The following is a 17,826-nucleotide window of genomic DNA, read 5'->3' as shown; positions in this document are numbered from 1 at the left end:
GGTCCAGCATACCTTCAGCCAGTTTAGAGGCTGGTCCAGATCCTCCAGGATCTCCTTCCTCCCAACCAGCTTGCTGGGCTCCTCACTCTACTAACAGTCCAAACAACATTTTAAAAAAGAACCTTCAATGCAACTGCTTATGAAAATCACTTTTTGTTGTCTGCATCACTGTGTCCTAGTTCAGATGTAGTCACAGAGACTTTATTGTTTTTAAACCTTTTAATTAAAGAGTTGCATCACTGTTTCATATGAGAGCCTCCCATTCTGTTGGACCACCATTAAAAACATAAATATCAATGGTGAAGAGAGACAAATAACTGATTCAATGATTCGAATTGTGTTATGAATGAGTGTACAAGGAGGCGTATATGCTGCTTTTATATTTTGACTTTCTTTTAAAAACATATTAATTACTTCAAACTCAGCGTAAATGAGACATGTATGATTAAAACATGCATTTTCATGACTTTTCAAAACTTTTAGGGATTTCATTTTTTTGTAAGGACTTTTCTGACATGGAAATAACTAAATAGCCGTTACATCAATATGCTTGGTTTAGCAACCAAACTTTGGGAAAGACATGTCCACGCCGATATTTTGATAATTTGAATGCCTGTTAAGAAAAGTGCATTGAGCTTCAATATATTTGCAAACCCATTTTGGATTATTATCTTTTACTATGTTCATCGTAAGCTTGTTATTTCCACATCTCCCAATGCGCCCTCGAGTCTGCTAGACAAGATGCTGTCATTTAATTGGCTGACGCGGCAGAGTCAGAAACACCGTGAATCGCAACTTGCAGAAAGAGAGCCCACGGTAAAAGCTTGTAGCCAAATATAAATCCTCAAGTTAATATTTGTTTAATCTCAGCATTACGGCATTATTGACCCTGTTAGTGCTTTGTAGACAGGGACAATACCACCTCCTATAGGACGTGTATCAGTGTTGTCCTAAAACCCTTAGTAAAATACATTCTCCATATCCATCTGTCTATCATATCATGCAAGTATGTTATGATGTTTTTTACAGGAGGAGAAGAAACTTGTTTTGTTTAAATGCATTTCCATTTTCTTCGTGTCCCTATGTTTTCCCAGTACTAATCATCCGTATAACTTCCTCACTAACAAAACAAACAGATTTATTGCAAGATGGAAGGAGGAGGGTTCAGTTTAGTAGCTTGAAAGAAAGGAGTGCCCAGGAGAGGATTTGAGGGAGAAGTTTTTCTTGCTACCTGGCTCACCTGTGGCTCGCCATCCTGAGAGAGCATCAGGTCCCGAGCATCAACACTTCATTTCCTGCATTCTGGGGAATTTTAAAGGATCTAATGGTGGAAAATGTCTTATGTGAAGAAGAAAACTAACAACCCCGGGTGACAGGTGACACATAGAATGCTCACAATAAGAGTCAAGTCTTACACACACACAAACACACACACACACACACACATGATTTAGTCCTCCGTCGTATTGCATCTGGAGAAGAAACTTTTGTGTGTGTGTGTGGTAACTGATTCACCACGGTGATACATCATAAATGTAGCTCCCTCGGCTGGCTGTTCAACGATGAGGCGCTAGCTGGCCTCACCTGCTGCAGTTCCCACGCCGCTGCTTCATTGAGTGTCAGGGTCCAGTTTGTTATCTCCAGTTTGTTTATTGTTTCCCATTTGCATGTATTTACTCCAAAATAAATCATAAAACTCTGTTGCCACCACTTTTGGTGCACATATACTTAAATCAGAATATAACACAAACCAATTTGACAATATACTTTATCAGGGGCCTTCCCTGTAGCTGCCCCCCACCCTACCATATTATGTATAAGCAAGCCTCAAAACACACCTTCCAACTCATTTCCCCCGCTAACCGGCAGCTGCCTCCCGATACGACTTTACACAGCTTTCTCCTCCGTTGGCTTTCCTTTCCTTTTTAGTTACCAATATGTTTCTGTTTGTTTGCTTTGTGGTCTGCTTTCCATTTTGTTTTGTTCTGTTTGTCACTGTCATTCTTGTCCCCATGTAAAGCAAACTTTAGACTCTGAAGAAAAGCGCTTACTATAAGTTTGAATTATTATTATATTGTTACTTTGCCGTGTTGTCCCCTGTTATCACGTGGAATCATGGTCGAAAAACTGTTTGCTTTTCTCCACAGCCGAGTCTCCTCACTTGAACCTCCGAGCCTCTCCTCGTTCAGTCGGTCTCAACATCTAATGAAGTCGACCTTGCGCCACCTGGTGGTGGGAGGTCCAAATAACACAACCAATTAGAAATGTAGCTCTCAACAGTTAATAAGTTGAGTATATTTGGGTAAAGTGTTGACACTACGAGGGAGTAAAGGTTGTAATAATGAGGAATAACTGTCTGTCCTCGTCTATGTTTGATATTATTACTCTCTACGCTCTGTGGGTGTTGATACAGAGACAATGCAGTAACAATACACCTTCAGGTTTACCCAGAACATCAGTTATCACGATAATCCCACTGTGACCAACATCATATAAGAATCTCTATGTTAAATCTAATTTGTTGCTGTTTTTTGGTCCTATACAGATATTGCACCACTGTGAAACATGTTTCCACTTTTAAAATGTTTTTTATTTATCACAGTGCATAGTGGAAGAGACAAAAAGCTAACGGAGCTTTTATTTTGAAGCCCTCCATCCTAATATTTAAAATATTACAACAATAAAAAAACATTTTAATTAAAACATTAAATAGCAAAAAATGCATAAAATAGACAAAAGAAAACGGGGGAAAAATGAAATACAAATAAACATAATTATATTGAGGACTACATGTGTGCATGTGTGAGCATGTGTGAGCGTGTATGTGCATGTGTGTGCATATGTGTGTACGTGTGAGCATGTATGTGTAACCCATGTGTGAGTGTGGAGTGTGTGTGTGCATGTGCATGTGCATGTGAGTGTGTGAAACTAGGCATGAAGCTTGCATGTGTGTCAGGGACATTGGATTATACCTTGTGGATATTTCCTAAGCTTAGTAAATAGCTTCTAACTGTCCCGAAGGAGTTCAATATGTTTTGATATACCCTAAACAAATAAAGACATAACACTAATCCATTAAATCGAATCTGACAAAACAGCATTTTAGACTTTCCTTAGGCTTTCTCATCTTAGGAGAACATGGTCCAGTTCTCTCCTGTATCTCTTAAGAGGTGTACATCTTAACTCTGCCTTTACTTTCTTGGAGAAGTGAGATCTCTGTGTTATTTAATGGCACTTAGAACATTTCAATATAAAGCCTTTAAAAAAAGGTTACCAAAGATGTACCTTCTACAAATCTTCTCTTGCCACAGGATTCATTTTCAATTTTGCAATTTCACCTGTAGCATCCTAATACCTCAAGCTGCCTTCCTGTTGCACTCCTGGTGGTGTATCATCTGCATCAGCAACATCAGGGTTATTAAATCAATCACAAATGTATTTCACATTATTATTATTTAAACGTATTTTCTGTCGGCATTCAATTCAAAGCTTTAAGTCAAATCAAACAGTGAACCACAGCTGCTGGTTTTTCTTTGTTGTTGTTGTTGTTGTTGCAGTGCATCGCGCGCGCCCGCTCCTCCCGCTCGTTTAGCACCCACCCACGGTGTCGTGTCGTGTGGCGCGCCTACACAAAGGTGATTCATAAAAACAATCCGTCGGCGCGCGCTCAAGCCAGCACCCTTGACAGCGGAGCTCTCCGATTGGCTGCAGCCTTCGATGGCGGACCAATGGCTGCAGCCGCGTTGCCAAGATCGACACCTTAGCAGCCTCAGCAGCAGCAGCACCGCGGCAGCAGCCAATGAGAAGGCGCTCGTTTCCCTCCCCTGACGTCCAACCCTGAATAACTGCAGATGCCTGCATCAAAGCGACGGCTCTCTCTCTCTCTCTCTCTCTCTCTCTCTCTCTCTCTCTCTCTCCCGACAGGTCCACATATTGAGGGTCTATATGCTGTTGTCTATTGGAACACACTGTGGGGCTATTTTTCTTCTTCCCCTGCCTGCTCTCTTGGCAGGTCCGCGCGCCTTTGTGTTGATGAAGACCGGATGAGCTGCTTCCTCCTGCCTCGCGGAGGCTTCCCCGGCGGCCTGAGCGGGACCCTCACAGTCGGCGCCTGCCTGTAGATTCCTCGTCTCTCGATGACGACATTCTTCGTTCGGAACCAGCGCGTTGGCGCATCTGTGTTCTGCGTGCGCATCCTCATCGACGAGCCCAAGGGGCTCTTTAGTGGCGGTGCATCAGACAACCGCCTGGTACCGCATGCACCGGGGCTTTATAAATATATATAATCAAGAGCATCGAGTTGTAACCACGCTCGACCTCCCTCCCCCGACGGCTTATGCGTTGGCGGTTTGAACTGGAGCAGAACGGATCAGAGCTCTTTTCACGTTTTGACCGCATTGTGGACCACGCGAGGGGGAGGGGCGGGGGTGTCGCGTGATGAAATCTACGGACGAGTCGATCAACTCGAAGGTAGGAACGTCCACATTATTATTTCATAAGCATTTAGAACACCATATCATCTTGTGTCGATGAACAAACTAAATGCAATGAGAATCCACAACAAGATGCTCAGACCCATGTTCATATTCGCCCATGTTGCCTGGGTGTACACCCCGAGGCAGGCATCCTGTCGCTGCGGTGAGGTCGTATGCAGAGTTCGCAGCCTGCAGCTGCTGTTGAATTGGTGTTGTTGGACCGTTTTCAAGGCTTCCATTTTGTGCTAAGATGGATGCTGGCTTACTTCTCTCGCGTCTCTGTGGCCCAATTCGTGTTTGTTGTTATGTAAGACTGAAGGAAGGACAGAGTGTTACATGTTGTATGCACTGTTAAGATGGAGGCCCTACACTCACAGCAGAACAGTAGCGTTCCGTAAGGTTCCTTTTAAAGACTGTGGTATACGAAGAAACCATCTGAAGAACCAATTGTTGTCGTTTGAGCCCATTAAAGGTTCTTTGAAGAACCATTTACAGAAGTGGTTATTTGAACAATCCTAGTTTGAAATGTCTCTTCAGGAACCATAAATGGTATCTAAATTACCTATGTTCTTGAGACCTTTGTGCCAGTTCTTTTGAAGAACTCTTTCAGGAAATGGTTCAAAGAACCCTGTTTAGGGCACCTTCAGGAACTAAGCTCAAAGAACAATTGTTTTAAGGCTCTTGAGACACCTTATAGCTTCCTTGAAGAACTTTAAGTTCATTTTATTTTGTATGACCATTATCACAAGTTACAAATTGCCTTCCAGAGGGCTTTGGGAATAAGCTTTTCCTTGATAACTAGATGGCTCTTCATTGTTCTGTGTGTTACTCCCTGTTGACAGAGACTTGACATCACAGACATGGCCTATCATCATCATCATCATTGCACATCTGTATATGACATCAATTACAAAGAATATGGGTTTTGATAGTTTATGTAAACCCCATATCTCAGCAGTGTCTTTACCGTATTTACCTCACTTGGTGCTGAAACTCAGGTTGCTCTCCAGGTAGCTCAACTGACAGGAACGCCATCCGATGATGTCGCCTCTATAATTCATAGAAACATTTTGCTTTCAACAGTTGAGTATTCTGTTCAATCGGTCATCAAGTTTGCCATTAGGTGACAGGTCATGGGAGGGAAGACCATGACGGAGGAGTCACTGTTGAACTGAAACCCATGTTGATTTCTATGTATGACTATGCATCATGTTCGTAATGGGAGAAGTATTTTGCTCTGTCCCAGGTCTGATTTCCTCCTAGAGCCGAGGGCCTCCGGGTCCTTCCCCACGGCTCTTGACCTCAAGTCAGAGGGTTTTCTCCCCCGCTGACCCCCTGCACGCCATGGGCGCAATTGTATGTTCTGTCTCCAGCTACCGCAAGGCGGCGCTGAAACGAGGATCGCCCCGCCACATGGGCTACACGGCGGGTCCAGAACAGAATGTTATGATCACCGGGCGGGCGCGGGTTGAAATCCCTCAAACGCCTTCATCATCAGCGTAGCTGCCGAAACGCATCGTGGCTGCCGCGAAGAGGAAGGGCCCCGCAGTTGCAGGCGGACGCGTATGGGCAGAACTGACGGTTACTTTGTCGCCGGACGACCTGGCCTCACAGCCGGAGGCCAGTCCCAGCCCCGCGCCAACCTATCACGGCCTCCAGCCAAGACCTCCACCACCACGACTCCGCCTCCACCTGTTGATCAAAGACTCCGGCGGACGAAGGACACCGCCGCGCCAAGGGGAAGAATCGCGAGTTCTGTGGGATCAAACTTAGACAGCGGCAGCCGAACGCCTAAACTGGTCATAGTCCAGGTGATTTCATCTGAATAGTCTTTCTCATCTTCCTTCTTTCTTTCATCTTCTTCTTCTTCTTCCTCCTCTCTTCTTCTTCTTCTTCTTCTTTCTCTTCTTCTTCTCCATCTCTTCTTATTCTCCTTTCCTTCTTCCTTTCCGTCTTCTTCTCTTCTTCTTCTAATCTTTTCTTCTTCTCTCCCTCTTTCCTTTCCTTCTTCTCTTCTCATCTCTCTTCTTATTATCTTTCTTCTCCTGGCCTCTCTTTTCTCCTCTCTTCCTCTTCCGCCTCTTCTCTTCCTTCCGCCATCCCCTTCTTCCTCTTCTCTCTCCGTCTCTCTCTTCCTTCATTCTCCTTCTTCTTCTTCTCTCCTTCTCTTCCTCCGTCTCTCATCTCCTTCTTCTCTCCGTCTCTCTTCTTCATATCCTTCTCTTCTTCCTTCTTGTTCTTCTTCTTCTTTTCTTATTCTTTTTCCTTTTCTTCTCCTTCTTCTTCGTCTTCTTCATCTTCTTCTTCTCCTTCTTCTTCTTCTTCTTTTTCCTTTTCTTCTCCTTCTTCTCCTTCTTCTTCCTCATCTTCTTCTCCTTCTTCTTCTTCTTCTCCCAGTGGGAGGAGCCTCTGGTTATCTTCTCTCCTTTATCCCTTTTAACAACAGGTGTATCTTTACTCTCTGCCTTTCTGGGAAGGAGATCTCTGGGGTTATTTTCAATATAAGGCCTTTAAAAACTCTTTTTTTTAACCAAAGCTGTACCTTCACACCTCTTTCTCTTCTTGCTCACCGAGATTATTTCTCTACCCTCGGCCATTTCACCATAATGTAATATGTAATAACGAAATCAAAGCTGCCTTCCTATTTATTGTTGCCTCATTCCACCAGTGAGTTCCCCGTCCCTCTCTGTGAAGGACCAGGTGCATCGAACAGGGAGAGCAGGAACAGGTGGTACACACACAGATGTGAGATGGGGAATAAAATCAGGACAAAGTGCAAAATAAGAATAAATAAGTTCCACATAATTGGGCCGTTAAATGGGTCGAGAGCCACTTCCGATCCATCGTCAGAAAGCAGGATATATCAGGGTTGGGTCCGTCCACAATTAATAGAAGGGGAGACAAGTCATCTGTCTTTAGACTGCTGTTGAGGACACCCCCCTGACTGTGGGAACATGGTAGAGTCCGCTCCCCCAGACCAGTCAACTGCAGCGACTCAAGGTGCGTTCACACCAAAAGCGAAACTATTTTTTCGTGCGACCGAATCCCATGAAAAGTCAACGTACAGACGCGAGTGGCTGCGATAGACGCGATATTTTCCCGGGCGGCGTGTTTGGGGCGTTTGGGGCGTCGCGATGTGGGCGACGCGTTTCCAGCGGCACAATTATCGCCCCGAGTTGAAATATTTCCACTTTGAGGCGGTCATCTCGCAACTCGGGCCAATCAGCTCTTGAGTTCCGCTCTCGTAGCGCTGGAAGCGGAAGTCTTTCAGATGTAACAGTAACTTCATCGGTGAAAGTGACCGAGCTGAGTGAGCCTACGGGTGATGTCATGAACCCAAACACGAGGACGTTAGTGTGTGAGACGTCCATGACAAATATAAAGCAGAACTAGTGGTTAGTTATTCTGGTGGATGAGCGTCATCGCGACTGCTGTTGAGACACCCCTGGCTCATGGTGAGTCTGGCGTCTCTTCTGGACTCATGCGTTCACCAAAAGCAAAACTGTTTTTTGAACCCCAGAACAAAGAAAGACCTTTGGTTGGGTGGATCGATGAGGATCCGCGTCTTGATTGGCGCCTCGGGCCCTTTTTGGCAGTAAAAATTTCAATCAGGGCTGTGTTCTTTCAAAACAGAAAATGATCACGGGCAGGCGTCTTATGTATAAGACACGGGAGGAAGTTGATCTGATGGTCATCTTCTGCCTGAGGGCTCGGAGATATATGAATATATGAACCTTGTTTGGGTGAATAAGACATGCAGGCTGATGATACTCCATTGAAGTGTGTTTCTCTTTGGTGGATAAAGGAATGGGTGTAGCGAGACACTTGAGACAATAGCTCTTTACTAATCCAAGCGTGAAACTCCTGCACAGATGCAGTGTATTGATGAACGGTGATATTCTGTCACAGCATCCAGGCGTTCCCGCTGCCAGGGAACTGATCAGCCTGGGCGGGATTCCTGTGCCGCGCTGCTTCACCTTGCATGGGAGCGCCTTCTCGTAGCAGATGACCAGCTGCTTATTGCCACGCTCCTCCTCCAGGGCTGGCAGGCACTCAGGGCTTCATCCTCATCGGTGGTCTTCCTCTACATGCTGTGCGCGGCGTGAATCTCCTCCGATGGCGTCCGGGCATGTTTTGCTTTTGCCGAACACATTAGTAGTGGGTGTTTCCCGCTTGTACCGAGCATTAATTTGCTTGTTCTCAGAAATGAAACCGCTCATCCCTTTGTCATGTTGTAGATTTAAATGCTGGATCAATCGTAGGATAATCCAGCTGCTTCTGGGAGGCTAAAAGGCTAAAACACATAGTTAAAGTTTACAGTCGATCCCTTTGACGTCCAGCCATGACAGATTAGAGAGCGAGTGGTCAGAGGGAAACATCTGTCCAGTGTGTTATACCCTAAGTTTGTAGTTATTGTGTGTTATGTGTTACACATTGTTACACATGGACAGTCATACTTAAAAAAAATAATGATGGATGTTTATTTGTACCATTTCTTTGAAGTCATAGTGATGCCTGAGGTGCATTCTGGCTCTATTATAGAACCGCATAAATGGATTTTCACAAAATGAAATATATATTATGATATAATTCCCCGTATGTAAGTCAACCATATAGCATCCTTTCTCTCAATAACTACATGGTGAATAATTCGTTGCTATCTGGGCACCCTTCACACTAAACAGAGTGCCATTGAGATGCTGTGTGGTCAGTGTCTTTTATCTTGAACAAAGATTAAGTGAGATGTTCATTGATTATTGATCTGCTTTCATCAATGTTGATTTGACCTCAGGATTCTGGCGGGATCTTCTGTCTTAAGTCTTCTCTCTGTAGCTCCTCTAATGAAGTGAGCTCCTCTCAAACCCACAGCTCCGCCATCTTTTGCTGAGCAGCTGTTTGCCAAGAGAGGAGTGTTTGTCTATTCTCCTCTCCCGCCTCTGCTTCAGCAGCCACGCCCAATCCCAGAGGTCGTACACCAGGCTGTCAGAGCGACTCGGTTTGATCCTGCATCTAAGCCATCCCCCCTCAAGCAGAGAAGCACGTTCCCTGCACCAGCCCCAATCCTGACAAAGCTGCTGTTTCCTCAGCACCAACAATGTGTCTTCCTCTCAAGCTTTCACTCATTTCTATCTTTACAAAAATATGAACTAGCTTGATAAGTGAATAGGATTAACTCCTTTCCAGTAAAATAATCAAACCGAGAATCCGTCCCTCCATTCCTTTGGACTCTTGCAATGGCAGCCATTAACAAGAATGAATCTCCAACTTCACTCTGCAGAACCAAATTGTGTTCTCTCAAATATTGTTGACACTAATCGAATCTTCTTCATACGATTTTAACCAAAAATGATTATCGGACTCACAATGTGTTTTCGACCGCCAGCAAATGTCACTCCAACCTATGGCGGCTACAATCGACTATTTAAAAAGCTAGAAGATAACTAACGGCTTTCTCTGTTATCCCGTGAGTCTCTGACTTAATATACAGAGGCAGCAACACAGACTGTTTAAAAACCTTTTGTTGGACATTTAATATACCGGCAACCGAATGAGAACGCTCCTCAAACTCCTCTAACCGCTTCTCGGTTCCTACTGCTCGTTATTGGGAAGAGATACACACACACACACACACACACACACAGACAGATAAACCACAGCTGGGGCTGATTAACCATCATCACCAGCTGATGGCGATTAGACCTCATCCCGGCAGCCACGTTAACGTTAGCTAGCTAACTTCTCCACAGCTTCTGAAAGCCCATTTTAAAAGTCAAGTTTGTGATGAGCTTCACTGAGACGGCTGTTATTTGACCACAACTGGACTACATTTGTTTTCATAAACCTCGAGTGTCTCGACTGTCAATCAGTTCACATATCGTGACTCATTCGACCTTCGACATATAACAGAGCTTTGACTGTTAAAACTACGAGCTGGGTTGTTTCACCATCAAGGCCCACAGCGTCACCCACTAACTTATTATTTAATGCACTCGTGAACACAATTGAGTTTAATATCAATCAATAAAGTGTTTGTGTCCACTTACATGACATGTGTGCTACAATCCAACATGGGGTCCCTCTGTTCTGTTGATTGTTATCCATTCAGATGTGTATTTCTTTTTAAAATATATTTCTTTTATTCCAGACTCATGAGTCGATAAAGCAACAAACACAAATACAACAACAATATATAAAATATGAGGCCACGGGTACAATCACTGCAGTTAAAAAGTCCCACGTGGTTAAAAAACATACAAACACTTTGGTTCCAGAAACAAAAAAAATACCTCGTCTCACTCTGTGTGGGCTCAGTTGAGGCTTTTAAAATTAGCTTTTTTAAAATATTTTATAATTTCCTTTTCTGAGTCATTTAATCCACATTTAAATGTATCGAGAAAATTCCTCAACACAGTGCCGTGCATTAGCCACCTTTATAAAACACACACATATCTTCTGTAAATACATGTTGTACCCGTGTGTATATCGATGTGTCGTATGCGAGCGGTAGTGTGTTGGAATGTGTGTGTGTGTGTGTGTGTGTGTGTGTCTGTCTGTCGAGGGATAGCAACGGTTAATCCACTCTGGGCCTTCCTGTGTGAGCTCTGAGCTGCAGCTATATTTAGAGAGACACTCTGCTGTGGGGCAGCCATCACAAGTACACTGTACACACACTGTGTTTCTGGGAGTGTCTGCATTCATGCGTGTGTGTGTGTGTGTGTGTGAGAGAGAGAGAGAGTGCACAGACAGACAGGAGTGTTTCTTGGCCATTGAGTACCTCCCTGCTGGTGTGTTTCTTCCTTGAGGTGAATCGTACATCTGTGTCACGCGTCCCGTCTTTTGTTCTGCTTTGTAGTGTTTATAATGTCATACACTCCTTTAAATGTTTTTTTTATCTGCTTTGTTGAAGCGCCCCCGAAACATCAGACACTCAAACAGAAACAAATTAAATCTGGCAGGCGAGCCCCACCACTGCCTTTTGGGAGAGGACCTCAAAACCCATTTTATGACTGATTTATTACTGTCTACTTACTTAGACTGCCAAGGAATTACTTTGACTGATTTATGAAAATTGGAAGGAGAGTTGCTTCTCATAAGCAGCTCATTAATCGTGCCGAGCGGGAACGAATCTCGGGCTTCACCAGTTGATTTGTGATGTTTTCTACCTTCTTATGATCTACGTGGCTCTCAAATGGGGGTGCGTGTACCCCTGGTGGTACGTGAAGGCACTCCAGGGGGTACATTAATAGCAAATTAGCATCCATTAAAAAAATCATTTAAAAATAGACTATAAGTGTAAGTTCATAACCAGAATTGTCTAAAAATTCTGTATTAAATCAGACACTGATGGCACAGCGCTGTGTATTTAACCGTAAATGAATAGTTAGGGGCTACTTGGCTAAAAGAACTGCATCGAATATGAAGCAGCTATGATCCATTTGAGTGTCTAGGCCTTTAAACCTGTGTGTGCTTCATGTGCAGTGTTTATAATGAACAACCTATCAGCTCAAAGTTGAGAAAGCACTCATACCAAGCAGCTGAGCTCAAATTCACGCTGTACCCTCCCGTTTGGATGTGAGAGTCGAACCACAACGCTCTCAGATTGAATCGCCGTCGCTCAGATGCAACAAATTAGTTTTGACGTATTGATTTCTCCTGTGGAGAGATCACAGAGCCAAACTGAGATGGGAGGTGGAGAGCTTATTAGCTCCTCTCAACCGCTGCTCCGGCCCCCTGCTGCTCCTTCTCCTCACTATTCATATGAGTGAATACCTGTTTTACAATGTTAGCGCACTTTAGTGAGCCGGACCTTGAGGAGCGGCAGACAGCGGTTGTGAGTCGTGTTGCTCTCAGCGACTGGCTGACCCATTTGTTGGTTTGAAAATATGAATGATTGATTTATATCATTGAGAGGCCAGATATCAGACCATGTTTACAAATGAGAAGAAAAGGTTAGAAATGTGACCATTAACTCCCAGTCCATGTCCAGAGATTGCTTTGTGTATACAAAAGAACATACTGGTAAAGGTATGACTCCTGGGGGACAATATATATATATATATATATATATATATATATATATATATATATATATATTACAGAATCTGTCACACCTATTATGAAACTGTCCATGTCACCAGCCCTTGATATAATATAGACTTGATAAAATATATATATATATATATTTATATATATTATATTATGTCAGTGGTTCTCAAAAGGGGGTACAATTAAAAAAACACTTTTAAAAATAATGATTTCATAAATATTCAATCAAATATAAATGTTCCTAAACTGAATTTGATATTATATATACAGGACTGTCTCAGAAAATTAGGGCTATTGTGACCACAAGTTCTTTATTTTTTCTATATTCAGTAAAAACAAAAAATATCTCATGCATTCTGGATTCGACTACAAATCAACGAAATATTGCAAACCTTTTATTCTTTTTAATATTTGTAATTTTTTTAATTGCGTACAGAAAATAAAAGAACTTTATCTGTATATTAATTTTGAGACAATCCTATATATATATATATATGCTAGGAGTTGTTCAGGTACTAATAGTTAGATAAATTTTTATTTTCTGTAATGCAATTAAAAACAAAATGTCATGCATTCTGGATTCATTATAAATCAACTGAAATATTGCAGCCTTTATTCTTTTAATATTTAATAATTTTTTAATTGCATTACAGAAAATAAAGAACTTTATCACAATATTCTAATTTTCTGAGACAGTCCTGTATATATATATATATATATATATATATATATATAATTAGACACTAGTCGCCCAGCACTGCGTACCATGTTTTTTTTTTTTAAACAATATTTCCACAGGCGGTACATCACTAAAAAAAAAGGTTGAGAACCACTATTCTCCATGATGTCAGGCGCCGGTGACGTGGACCGGTTCATACGAGCAGAAGATATGAACTGAGGACGTCTTCAGGATTAATTGTTTCAGTCCAGCTCACCGGGAGCTGACGGACGAGTCGTGTCTCCATTGAACCCTCGGCTGAGATGCAGCAGAGCCTCGTTGTTCATCGATTGCCGGTGCAGCATCTGACTGATGCCCCCCCCCCCCCCCCCCCGAGGCACAGCGGGATGAATAATTTAATATGCGGTTTAGAATATCCCCAAAGCGACTTGATAGACGCGGGGAGTGACCGCCTCGTTATCCGGACACTCCCACTGCCGGGGAAAAGGGACATGCTCTTTTCATTTAGAAGCTTCGGGTTATTAAATATGTTTTTGAAGCCGATAATGACGCTTTAAGCATAAATGAACGACATTGTTTTGAGGCACAATAAAACAGAAAGCCCTGCGACAGATTGTTATTTTTTTGGAGCAGGAAATAGAAAGTAACACATTAAATATGGAGAGACGGAGGAGTCAGCAGTACTCGAGCAGATGTTGTCATGTCGACGGTGTGAAGCTGTATTCTCTCTCATTAGATCAGACAGTCGAAGCCTCTTTATGATCTGGCGCCGGGATGCAGTCGGGGAACTCTTTCTCAAAGAGGCGAGAGCATATTGCAAATATGTTGTAAACAGAGAGATGGGCGGGAAGATGGAAAAACAGAGGGATGGGACGAAGGAAGGATCATCTTAATGTCCAGAGATCCTGAGAATGTCCAGCAATTTATACAAAAATCTTCACTTCTGATCGCTTGCAAAATGTTCACTTGGAAATTCACTTACCGGTCAACACCAACAGTTACAGGACGAGCGCCGCTGCACACCACCTTCCAAACACAATCATCCTGATCGGAGGCACATGTCAGTAAAGGCATTTCCCCGTAAAGGTTCCCGGTACACGGTGACACTGAGGTCAGGCTGAGGTCACGCTGAGGTCACACTGAGGTCACGCTCCCCTCTCAGCCATCAGCGGTTCACCCATCAGCTCTCCATCATCCTCACGCCTCCTCCACCAATGAGACAGCTGAGATACAAGCTTATGATGGCACACACATCATCATCATCATCATCATCATCACCATCATCATCCGACTGCTACAAGATTTGGGGTGGAATTTTTGTGTGTGTAAATTTGGCATTCAGCAACAAAAAAAAGTGACAGAAACAACAACAAAAAAGATTGGAAATAAAAACTTTAATCCAACCCCAACTCTGGTCTGCATGCTCTCGACCGCCATCACGGGCGACGTCATTGTGTGAGTGAGTGAAAGTCGGACGCCCCTCAGCCCCAGCTTGCTGCTCTAAAGCCCCCCCCCCCCGCCCCATCTCAAATACTGTCTTCTGTCCTCCCTCTCTGCTTGCCCACGCTGGTGCCCGCAAGGTCGTAATATTTTTCAAGGTATGTATAAGATAAGATAAGATAAGATAATCCTTTATTAGTCCCACAGTCGGGAAATTTCAGGATCACAGCAGCAGATGTACACATGTCACATTTTAGCCGTCTCCGTTCGTCAAATTTTTTTTCCGGGGTTTCTGACTGGAGGCTGAAAGATTCAAGATTCAAGATTCAAGATTCAAGATGTTTTATTTGTCACATACACACACAGGGTGTGCAGTGAAATGAAAGTGGCAATGCTCAGCAGGAATGTGCAAGGGCAACAAGTACACACTATTTACAAATAAAAAACAACACAATATTTACAGTAAGTGTGTGTGTGTGTGTGTGTGTGTGTGTGTGCCTAAGAGGGGCAGTTGTGTGGGTCTATGTGGGGGTCCTGGTGAGGTCGGAGTTCACAATCCTGATGGCCTGAGGAAAGAAACTCCGTCTCAGTCTCTCTGTTCTTGCAGCGTGACTACAGAGGCGCCTGCCTGACCGCAGCAGCTGAAACAGTCTGTTGTTGGGGTGGTGAGGATCCTTCATGATCCTGCCGGCTCTGGTTCTGCACCTCCTGGTGTACAAGTCCTGCAGGGTGGGGAGTGTAGTTCCAATAGTGCGCTCAGCCGAACGCACTACTCTCTGCAGAGCCTTCCTGTCCTGAGCGGAGCAGTTGCCAAACCAGGCTGTGATGCTTCCTGTCAGGACGCTCTCTACAGCTCCAGAGTAGAAGGACTGAAGGATCCTCTGGGAAACTTAAAATTTCCTCAGCTGCCTGAGGTGGTAGAGGCGCTGCCTTGCCTTTCTCACCAGAGTGTCTGTGTTTGTTGACCATGTCAGATCCTCGGTGATGTGGACTCCCAGGTATTTATACCTCACCCTCTCCACAGTAGTCCCGTTAATCCCCAGTGGTGAGTACGTCCTCTGTTGTTGTGCCCTCCTAAAGTCCACAATCAGCTCCTTAGTTTTGGTGACATTTATGATGAGGCTGTTGTCCTGGCACCAGAGTGACAGATCAGCAACTTCCTCCAGGTAGGCCTTCTCGTCGTTGTCGGAGATCAGGCCCACCACCACTGTGTCATCCGCAAACTTGATGATGGTGTTGGAGCTGAACCTGGCCACACAGTCATGTGTACAGGGAGTACAGTAGGGGCTGAGGACGCAACCCTGGGGGATCCTGTGTTCAGGGTGAGGGATTTGAGGTGTGTCTGCCCACCCTGACCACCTGTGGCCTGGCGGTCAGGAAGTCCAGGATCCAAGCACACAGGGGGTGTTCAGTCCCAGCTCAATCAGCTTGTCGCCAGTCTGGAGGGGACTATGGTGTTGAAAGCTGAACTATAATCAATGAACAGCAGTCTCACATAGCCCCCCTTCTGGCTGTCCAGATGAGAGAGTGAGGTGTGCAGTACCTGGGAGACAGCATCATCCGTGGATCTGTTTGGGCGATAAGCAAACTGCAGCGGGTTCATGGAGCCAGCTAGGAAGGCGCAGATGTAGTCCTTTATCAGCCTCTCAAAGCATTTCATGACCACCGAGGTGAGGGCCACCGGTCGGTAGTCATTCATACATGCTGAAGAAGCATTCTTGGGCACAGGGACAATAGTGGATCTCTTGAAGCAGGCGGGGACCACGGACTCAGCCAGGGAGAGGTTGAATATTGTGGTGAACACTGGAGCTAGCTGGTTAGCACAGGTCTTCAGTACTCGCCCAGATATGCCATCTGGACCTGCAGCTTTCCTGGTGTTCACCGTCAACAGAGCCCTCCTCACACTGTCCTCGGTCACAGAGAGTGTGTGTTCATCCAGAGCGGTAGAACTCACCTGCTACGCTTAACGGTGTTGTTGTTAGCCGGGCGAGCTAGCGCTGTTGTTGCTAGCCTCAAACCGTGCATAAAATGAGTTCAGGTCGTCCGCTAGGGATGCGCGGCACTCACCATTGCGCGGGTCTGCTCTGGTAGTTTGTGATAGTCCGTAGCCCCTGCCATAGGCGCCTGGTGTCGCTGCTCCATCTGTGATTCCACTCTGTCTCGGTACCTCCTCTTGGCCTTCTTCACCGCCCTCCTCAGTCCATAGACCGCTGCCTTGTACTGCCCATGTTGCCGGATACAAGACCGGAGTTATAGGCAGCAGTACGGGCGTCACAGCTTCACGGATGGATCTATCAACCCACGGCTTTTGGTTAGGAAAGACCCTAACTTTACCGTGGGGACGATGGTGTCCGTTAAGCGTTGCTATGAGGCTCATTGCTACTTCCAAGAACTCGCTGACGTCACTGGAACTGGATTGGATCATGTCCCAGTCGACGACACGCAGAGCGCCCTGTAGCTCAGCCTCTGATTGGTCAGACCACCGACATGCGTTCCTCGTCACTACCGCTTCCCGCGATCCTTTGTTTATACTCCGGAAGCAGAAAAATGGCGGCATGGTCTGATTTCCTAACGGAGGAGAGAGACAGCCTTGTAGCCTCTCTTGAATGGCGTATAGCAGTGGTCCAACGTTCTTTCCTCTGGTAGCACACGTAATGTGCTGGTGAAAGTTCGCATGACTTTTTTAGGTTTGCCTTGTTAAAGTCCCCAGCCACCACCACAGCCGCTCGGGATACTTGTTCTGATGCCGACATAACACATCATGTAGGTCCGATAGTGCTACGTCGGTGTCCGCTTGTGGTGGAATGTAGACGGCTGTGGTGATGACCGAGCTGAACTCCCGGGGAAGGTAGAATGGACGGCATGAGATCGCCAGATGTCCCAGGTTGGGCGAGCAGGAACGAGAAAGAGTCTTAATGTTCTTGGGGTCGCACCACATGTTGTTCGTCATGAAGCAGACCTCCACCCTTAGATTTACCAGACACTTCCGTTCTGTCTGCACGGAAAACAGAGAAGGACTCGGTTGGGCATATGGCTCGATCCGCACCAGCGGGTCAGCCAAGTTTCCGCCAGACAAAAGATGTTACAATCCCGCATGTCCTGTTGAATCTGATCCTTGCCCTAAAATCATCCATCTTATTTTCCAGAGACTGGACGTTAGCAAGAAGGATGCTGGGCAAAGGTGGA

The 17,826-nt window shown here is 44.9% G+C and overlaps 1 protein-coding gene across 2 annotated transcripts in view; it reads left to right on the top strand.

Annotated features, from left to right (window-relative positions):
- The first annotated feature begins 14,717 nt into the window (after window positions 1-14,717).
- Window positions 14,718-17,826, top strand: part of LOC130190474 (vesicle-fusing ATPase) — a 29,417-nt gene continuing 26,308 nt past the window's right edge. For both annotated transcript variants that reach the window (XM_056409910.1, XM_056409909.1), the window contains exon 1: window positions 14,718-14,798. The gene's annotated coding sequence lies outside the window, so the exon portion shown is untranslated. The remainder of the gene's footprint in view (window positions 14,799-17,826) is intronic.

Source organism: Pseudoliparis swirei, chromosome 24, assembly GCF_029220125.1.
Source record: "Pseudoliparis swirei isolate HS2019 ecotype Mariana Trench chromosome 24, NWPU_hadal_v1, whole genome shotgun sequence".
In the NCBI taxonomy this organism is placed as follows: Eukaryota; Metazoa; Chordata; class Actinopteri; order Perciformes; family Liparidae; genus Pseudoliparis; species Pseudoliparis swirei.
Note: the sequence above shows the minus strand (reverse complement) of the source record. Positions and strands in the feature narration are given on the sequence as shown.